Genomic DNA, 8,970 nt, shown 5'->3' with positions numbered 1-8,970 from the left:
TATTTAAAGTGCTTTGAGCACATTTAGGGTATATTTTACAATGTAAAAATTCAATTTAAAATAAAAAAATTTTTTTTTTATTTCTCTAGTTGGGCAGAGAGGAGCCGGCCATGTCAATGGACTCCAGTGGTAAAATCATCTGGGCCAAACACTCTGAGATCCAGCAGGCCAACATCAAAGCCATGGGCGATCAGGAAATCAAGGATGGGGAAGAGGCTGTCTCTGGCTGTCAAAGATATGGGAAGCTGTGAGATTTTATCCACAGACAATCTCACACAATCCCAATGGAAGGTATGTTGGAGCATTTGTAAGGTGGGGGATGGGGAGAAGAGTCTCTCTGGCTGTCAAAGATACGGGCAGCAGTCAGATTTCTCCACAGACAATCAGGGTCAGGGAGGGGATGGGGATGCAATGGATTTTTCAGGTTCTTTTCGTCTTCAATGATTCACCCTTCTAGTCCTCTGCTGTCGTTTCTGGGTTTTTTTTCTGTCTTCTTTTTCTTTTTTGTCCTCGTCTTCTTCTTCTTTTTTGTCCTCGTCTTCTTCTTCTTCTAAGTCTCTGGTTGAAAAATTTACAGTAAGATGTTTTTAACAATTCAGTTTAATTTATCTATATATTATAAATGTGTATGCCAGTACAGATCTCATGAATTTTTTTTTTTTTTCCCCATCTTTAAAAGATTTGTGGTGGTTTGTGGAGACGGGGAGTACATCATTTACACTGCTATGGCCTTGAGGAACAAGTCATTTGGGTCTGCCCAGGAATTTGTGTGGAGCAATGATTCATCCGTCTATGCCACCAAGGAGGGAAGCACCTCAGTCAAGATATTCAAGAACTTTAAAGAACACAAAGCTTTTAAGCCAGACTTTGGTGCTGAAGGTAAAAATTGTACGAAAGATTGACGGTTGTCTCAAATGCCTGCTTTGAGGTCTTTATGTGGTCTTGTGGTATGACAGTCGCTTTCGGATCGGAAGGGCCTGGGTTCGAGTCTTGCTCAGCGTATATTTGAGTTATTGGAAGAGGCTGTTTACTCATATTCTCTCACCGTACTCAGGTGTAAAATGAGCACCTGGTCATTAACAGCGCTGTCTCTTTCTGGAAAAAAATTGTAATATTGCCTAACAGGTGCCATGTCTCGTTCTACCTGTTACATGTTGCTGTTCGTAAGGGACCCTTTGTAAAGTGCTTTTGAGCACGTTAAGTGGATAATTTCATAAGTAATGTGATATTTAATCGTCTATGGAGAGAATCATTTTCTTTTGTGATCTTTGTAATTTTCTTTGATTTGTATAACATTTTTATACATTCAACTTTGCAATGTCTGCAGATTCTTTTTTTTATTAATTGAAATTTGTCGCAGAATTTTGTAATATTTTGCTTATGGCATGCATGATGTGTGTAGTCGATAAAAATTGTATTTTGTATTTTACTGAAAATATTTCTATTTTAAATTGGGGAGAGTATACATCGGTGACATAAATAAAGAGATAAATTTGTTAAAGACAGATGGATTATTACAACAGAACAACAAAAATCATTTCAAAGATTATCCATCCTCTTCCCTTTTTTCCTGTAGGTATCCATGGTGGTCACATGCTGGGTGTGAGATCCGTCAGTGGTCTGGCTTTCTATGACTGGGACACGACCTCTTTGATTCGTCGTATTGAAATCACTCCTAAGAATGTGAGTCATGTCTGAATAAACTGAACAGTTATATACATAATAGAAATATAGCTATAACTGTGATAGATATCTGATCTGATTTATATATTTAAGTTTTGAAAAAGGATTGAAATACAAATAATGCTGCTTGAAGCTTGAGAAATTGAAAGGCAATGATGAGAATTTATTAACAGAGACAAATGGTGTGGATGGGAAACATCAAAAGTTCACATTATTCCTATTTGTTTATAAATTAGAGCTGAAATTCTACCTTATCATAGGTTTTCAAAATAAGGAGGGAAATTGATAAAGCATATATAGGGTTCAACCAATTAAGGCTCCACTCCAAATTCAGCTCTTTGTACTGTTTTCTGAAGTATTTCGAAAGTGGTAATTTGTATATAATAAGTTGAAATATTATTGAATAAACTTTTTTCTCAATATTCAAACCTTTTGTAGGGAAGATTTTTCTTTATTTGCATGAGACTGGTCTATTAGTGAAATTTATTGTGTGTGTTTTGTCTTTTTAAAATTTTTATCTTTGTTTTATTCTCTCTCTCTCTATTTTATTTTCTACTTTTTTTTTTGGGAGGGGGGGGGGGGGGGGGGGTTGTTTGAACACATAAATAATTGTATTTACCTTTCTTTGATTTTTAGATCTACTGGAGTGAGAATGGAGAGTTGGTGTGTATCGCCACAGAGGAATCATTCTTCATCTCAAATTCAGTGCCGAGGCTGTGGAGAATGCCAAGGACTCCAAGGATGAAGTCACTGAGGACGGTATTGAAGACGCTTTTGAGGTTTGTTTTGTCCTTTACATGCTGGGTTCAATTTTACTGTGAACTTGCATCATATCTTACTTTTTCACCACTGGAACGGTTCAGAGACACTACTTAGATTTCAATCAAGCCTTAGTCACTTCACTGTAATTACTGTCTAAATAATAACATTCTCTTGTCAGCAGTTTAAAACAAAATTATCTATAAAGGTAACAAAGTTAAGCACATTGAACATGGTAAAGCCATTAACATGTACTCCATAAATGTTTATGATTCTTTTATTTTTATTTATATATAATTTTTTAAAAAACAGAATCGCAAATCAAATTAGTCTCATCGTTCACTGTTTGCAATTTATTACATCACAGACACATGTTATGACTTGAAATATGACATTCCAAAGATGTTTGCCTTATCACTCCACTCTTCTGTAGATCTAGGTCATCTCAGTGTTGATTTTTATATTCCCTTCAGTTGATCTATTTAGAAATAAATCTTATCAGACTTTAATCATTAGTGGAAATATATTTGCTTACATGTCCTTTTTTAAAATGGTTTTGTCATTGCGTTTTTTTCATTTAGACCGTTCGATATTGAATTACCATGTTTTTAAAATTCCATGCCAGGTGCTGAGTGAAATTGAAGAGACAGTCCGTACAGGCCTGTGGGTTGGTGATTGTTTTATCTATACTAATAGTGTCAACCGACTCAACTACTACGTGGGTGGTGAAATTGTTACCATTGCCCATCTAGACAGGTATTATTTATTTTTATAACATGAAAGTAAAAAGATGTGGAAACAGACACTGGTGTAAGATGAAAAATCTGTTAGTTTCTGCTTTGTCAGCGACCTTATTATATACATCTTAAGATTTATAATATGTTCTGTTTGATATTCTCTCTTATCATTTTTGCTTCTTGAAAAGAATAGACAAGGTCTGACAATAATGATCACATTGTTAGTAAAACTAAATCTGACTTAGTGAGTAGGTTTAAATTAAGAAGGAGACAAGTGAGATTGTATGATTTTTTAATTTTTTTTTTTTTTTTAGTATAGCAATGAGTAGATTTGAGTTGAATTAATTTGTAGTCATGAATGGATCTTTTGGAAAGAAAAAAATGCAAATAGAAAACAAATGATTAACCCCAAGAAGTGGAATGTCTTCTTGTATTTCTCTTAATTATTTAAATCTATAATGACTTTGATATTGACATAGTTTACAAATGCCAGGCTTTTTAGTATTTTCAAAGCTGAAACTTGTGTTATGTTTTTTTGTGATAATCAATGTTGTATTCGGCATTTCAGTAGTTGTTCTGGGTGGGGATCCTGACCTCCCATAGCGGGCAGGGAGGTACATACTGTGTCTTCTATCCCCTTATATCTGTTTTCCTACATGCTTTCTGTCTTTGTCTTGGAATGAGATTACTTGGTTTTGTCCTGGTGCTGGCCGGAGTCCTAGCTGGGAGGGAAACAGTCGATTGCATAGTTATTGTTTTGGGAGATGATATTTTTTTCCTTGTAAATCATCTCTCTGTTATGTATTATTATTTTTATTTTGAATGTATAATGTAAGCATTTGAGTGTGTTCCTCTTTGTTGGATTTTGTGCTTGTGTCTGGATGAGACTTGTAGGTGATTTCAAACTAAGTACATTGGTGGTATGATCTTGGAATCTACATCTGATCCCTATTTGTTCTCAGTTCCCTTTGTCTTACTTTTTCTTGGGTGCTTTAATTGTAATTCTAGAACTTTTTACTATCCCATTTTCTTCCTTTTTACTGGCGTTGATATAACCTAAATGTGTTGCAAGCGCCGTAAAAACCCTTAAAAACAAACAGAAACTTCAGTAGCTGTTAAATATTTTTGTGTACAGAGAGGACAAATTGGCTGCTCTTATAGTATACAACAAATTTGAATAAAGAGTGATAATTTCAGAAAACCTAATGTAAGATAGTTGATCGTCTTATTCAAGACCTATATTTTACCTATATTTCTTGTTTACCAACTTGTAATTACTCAGACTTTTATGATATTGCCCGAAAAGTCGCATGTTAAAATTATTCTTGATTGATATATACCAATTTTATTTAATGACCAAATATGTTCTAAAAATTGATCTGATAAATTTCTCTTGGTGTCATTAAATCCTCTGTGACCGTCACATTTTAAAATTTTGTCTTAATAATTCTCCATGAATGAATTGATGTTAATGTATTGTTATAATTTCTGTTTGATTATAGAGTGATGTACCTTCTGGGCTACATTCCCAAGGAGAATCGCTTGTACCTTGGAGACAAAGAGCTAAGCATTGTCAGCTTCTCCTTACTCCTGTCTGTGCTGGAATATCAGACAGCTGTCATGAGGCAGGACTTTGACTCGGCAGACAAAGTCTTGCCCACTGTCCCCAAGGAACAACGGACCAGGGTGGCTCATTTCTTGGAGAAACAGGTTGGGATGCTGTATTTGTTTTATTTGTTCAAGTATTCAAATGTTTTGTTTCATTTTTTTTTTTTTGACAGTGTGATATATTTGATGAAATAATTATTTTGATGTTGGATATAGAAATCATCATTTTACATCATTCATCTTGAATATTTGTCTATGTACTTTATTGTAGTTTTTGTCTTTGTAGTTTATTGTAGTTTTTGTCTTTGTAGTTTATTGCAGTTTTTGTCTATGTACTTTATTGTAGTTTTTGTTTATGTACTTTATTGTAGTTTTTGTCTTTGTAGTTTATTGTAGTTTTTGTCTATGTACTTTATTGTAGTTTTTGTCATTGTAGTTTATTGTAGTATTTGTCATTGTAGTTAATTGTAATTTTTGTCTTTGTACTTTATTGTAGTTTTTGTCTATGTAGTTTATTGTAGTTTGTGTCATTGTAGTTAATTGTAGTTTTTGTCTTTGTACTTTATTGTAGTTTTTGTTCTTTGTACTTTATTGTAGTTTTTGTCAATGTTTTTTATTGTAGTTTTTGTCAATGTACTTTATTGTAGTTTTTGTCTTTGTAGTTTAATGTAGTTTTTGTCATTGTAGTTAATTCTAGTTTTTGTCTTTGTAGTTTCCTGAGCCCAAAAATATTCTTGTTAGGTACTTTTTATTTTTCGAAGTTGTTATATTCACTAATTACTTGGAATTCATCATCATCATCAAGTGCAAGGTCTGTTGTAGATACATCAGCGTGTACGTTTATCCAATCACTCAAAAGTAACAGTTGATATTTTCATATTTCTCTCCAGGGTTTCAAGACCCAAGCCATGGCAGTGACCTGTGACCCGAGCACAAGTTTGAACTGGCCATCCAGCTGGGTGACCTTCGTACTGCCTACGACCTCGCCAAGGAAACCCAAGCAGAGCAGAAGTGGAAACAGCTGGCTGAACTGGCTATCCGTCGATGTGAGTTTGGCCTGGCCCAGGAGTGTCTGCATCAGGCACACGATTACGGAGGTCTTCTGCTTCTGGCCAGTTCTGCAGGAAATGCAGATATGGTATCTCGTCTAGGAGAGGCTGCTGGGAAATCAGGACAGAATAATGTGGCATTCCTCTCTAACTTTGTATTGGGAAAGTAAGTTGTCATTTTTCTCATTTGATTAACGTCTATGTTGGGAAACCTTCGACAGTAAGTCATCTGTCATGTCATTGCTCAGTTGGTAGAGCACTCGTTTCTCACCCAAAGGGACCAAGATCAATCCCGGGTGTTGTCTAGATTTTATCTGTCTACCCAGCAGTATATATGTGGCTGGGTCTCTTAGACCTGTTGGAAAGTACTTTGCGTCCTATCCAAAGGATAGCAGGCAATTGCTATAGTCCATTTATGCTATCGAATCTGGGATAAACTCCAATTCCATGGGCCTATTGGCTCTAAAGGACTACTACTGCTTTCCTGTCACTTCTTACATTCTCCCTTGAACTCCCTCAAGCGCATAGGGCTTCCACCACAGATTTACACCTGGGATGGACTTAAGCCACCTTCCTTGGTTCAATCCAGGTCGTATCAATGGTCTTCAGTTTGCTATCCAAAGTATGCCACTTCTACACCTTGATGTCTCTTGTCATCTGCAAATGGCTTTGGGCTCTTGTTCTGTCAGTCTTTTTCTTTTTTATTTTTGGTTGATTTTTTTTTGTTTTTTAATGTCTTGGGTTTTTTTGCAAGTGACAGATGATTCAAATCCCCCCCCCCCTCTCTCTCTCTCTCTCTCTCTCTCTCTCTCTCTCTCTCTCTCTCTCTTACATTGTTTCTCATAGATTTAATATGTACATATACAGATTATTTTAGGGCCTAACTTGAACTTTTTTCCTTCGAATTTAGATTTTTTTTTAGCATAAATATTAGAGGAATATACTTAAAATGTCATAATTTTTGTTAGAAATTGATTTTTGAACAAATTCAACAATAGTACATCAATTTTATTGTATTTTGAATTGACACTCTGTAAAGTAAGTAATGGATATTATATTCAGGCATTATGGGTTGATACAGATTTGTTGTTCTTGAAATTTGAATTTTTTTAAAACAGACAAATTTTATGTTGTTGGCTTTGGCAGATCTGATTTCTATAAATGTAACCATTTTCTTAGTAAAGGGTCATAATTGCCATGTCGTGTTAGAATTAGTGACCTCCTTAGTTTACTGAGAGCTGCTCATTCAGTGATCTAGGAAATTCTTTAATCTGTAATAAGAAAAATTACCATTGTGTAAAGGGATGAAAAAGTATACCCCCCCCCCCCCCCCAAAAAAAAAAACAAAAAAAAAAACAAACAAATTTTTACTGCTGGTATGATCTGTCTAAAACTCGTGTTTGAAAAAAAAAATAATTATTGATATTTTAATATTTTTTTTTTTTCAATTTTCTAGTTGTGAAGAGTGTCTAGAGATTCTAATCAGTACAGGACGACTTCCAGAGGCAGCTTTCTTTGCCAGGACTTACCTCCCTTCCCAAATCTCACGGTAAGACCAATGTCTCTTTTTTTAAAAAACAAAATCATTTAATGTGTTAGTTCAGGTTGATCTGTTATTACAGTGGACGTGGTGTATTGTAAAAAGTAATATTATTGCCAAGCTAGACCAGGAGTCATAAAAGTAGACAAACTCAAAAGCAGCCTTTTAGAGCTTTTAATTCAGAAAAGTGAGTGGAGCAGGCACTTATGTGTTGATAATAACAAGAAATGAAGTGAGTAGGAAAGTGCTCTCCACGACCCGGCGACAACTCCATCTGGCCAGGAAGATTGTGATTCTACTGTATGAGCTATTCACGACCCAGGTCGTGGATAGCTCATACAGTAGAGTCAAGACTCCCGGCCAGGTGGAGTTGTCGTACCAGTAAGGTCGTGGGTTCGAGTCCCATCGCCGCTGCAAAGTTTTTATTCTCTGTTGTCTTCTGGCACTTTCCTTTTTGAGCTGTACAGCATGTGGAGCTGGACTTCATCCAAGGTTATGTAGCACTTAGTAAATATAGGTATCAATTGCTCACTATCTTTGAGATAGGATGCTGGTCTGAGGCAAGTAATTTCCACCATATTTAATATAGATTTCGTTTGTGCTGGGATTTGAATGTATTAGAATCGATAACTCGAGGGATGGAACTACCATGATGCTCCCCCCTTCCCTCCCTCCCTTTCTCAAATCTCATAATAAATTGTTGTTATCCCTTTCACACAATAGAACCCAGGATAAATTTCAGCTCCATGGGCATAATGGCTCTGAAGGATTACCTCCATTATAATCTGGATTGTTATATCGTATAGGGTATTAGTAAATATATTTTGTTGGTGTTTGAGTGTATCCCTTGTGTCAGAGACATTGTCTTTGTGCTTGAGTGAGACTAAAAATTAGTGTGGCATTGGATCCATGGGCCCTATATTTGTTCCATATTTGAACTAGTCCTGTTGTCATCCATTTATTTTTTTATTTAGCACATCATAACTCAACATCTATTTTCTTTTGACTTACCCATGATCTTCCTTTTTTATTGGGGCTCCAATGACTTTAAGGACTGTAAAACCCTCAAAAACAAGCAAAGATTTCATTAGTAGACCTGCCTAGTACTACGAATAATTCTTAGAATTGCGAATTTTCGGCTCCAACAAGAGAACTACATTCGCCTCTTTGACTCAATAAATCTTGTTGAAAAGGAAAGTTTAATGCTTAAAAACTTAGGACTTGGATCTTACAGAAGGCAAATTATTTATTTATAAAGCTATTAAAAGTGACTTTATCTTTTTTTCCCTCGGAAACTACGAATTTTTAAAATTTCAAGTTGGCAGCTCTGCACTAGGTCTTAGGTAAAAACAGTATGTAGATGGAGTTAGCAGAGATGCTCTCATTCAATGAAGTGTGAATGCAAGTGTTGAGCAAAACATATCTTATTTCTATCCATAAACTGTTCCTATCCAACCCAGGGTGGTGTCTCTGTGGAAAGAGATGTGGTGTCAATCAGCAAGAAGTCGGCTGATTCTCTGGCTGATCCAGCTGAATACGAGAATCTGTTCCCTGGTCTGAGGGACGCTATGAAGACAGAGCAATATCTCAAGCC

General features: G+C 35.6%; 1 protein-coding gene and 1 pseudogene across 2 annotated transcripts in view; both read left to right on the top strand.

Moving 5' to 3' along the window:
• The window catches only part of LOC144970605 (uncharacterized), a 65,950-nt gene that overhangs the window by 23,041 nt on the left and 33,939 nt on the right, over window positions 1–8,970 (top strand). The window lies entirely within an intron of this gene.
• The window catches only part of LOC144971626 (coatomer subunit beta'-like), a 10,360-nt pseudogene that overhangs the window by 257 nt on the left and 1,133 nt on the right, over window positions 1–8,970 (top strand). The window contains exons 2-10 of the transcript XR_013645174.1: window positions 90–291; window positions 680–879; window positions 1,577–1,683; window positions 2,320–2,462; window positions 3,068–3,198; window positions 4,682–4,889; window positions 5,678–6,002; window positions 7,293–7,385; window positions 8,837–8,967. The product of XR_013645174.1 is annotated as a coatomer subunit beta'-like (transcript). The remainder of the gene's footprint in view (window positions 1–89; window positions 292–679; window positions 880–1,576; window positions 1,684–2,319; window positions 2,463–3,067; window positions 3,199–4,681; window positions 4,890–5,677; window positions 6,003–7,292; window positions 7,386–8,836; window positions 8,968–8,970) is intronic.

This window comes from Berghia stephanieae, chromosome 4 (assembly GCF_034508935.2).
Source record: "Berghia stephanieae isolate SIO BIC M18660-M18661 chromosome 4, UCSD_Bste_1.3, whole genome shotgun sequence".
NCBI lineage: Eukaryota > Metazoa > Mollusca > Gastropoda > Nudibranchia > Aeolidiidae > Berghia > Berghia stephanieae.
Note: the sequence above shows the minus strand (reverse complement) of the source record. Positions and strands in the feature narration are given on the sequence as shown.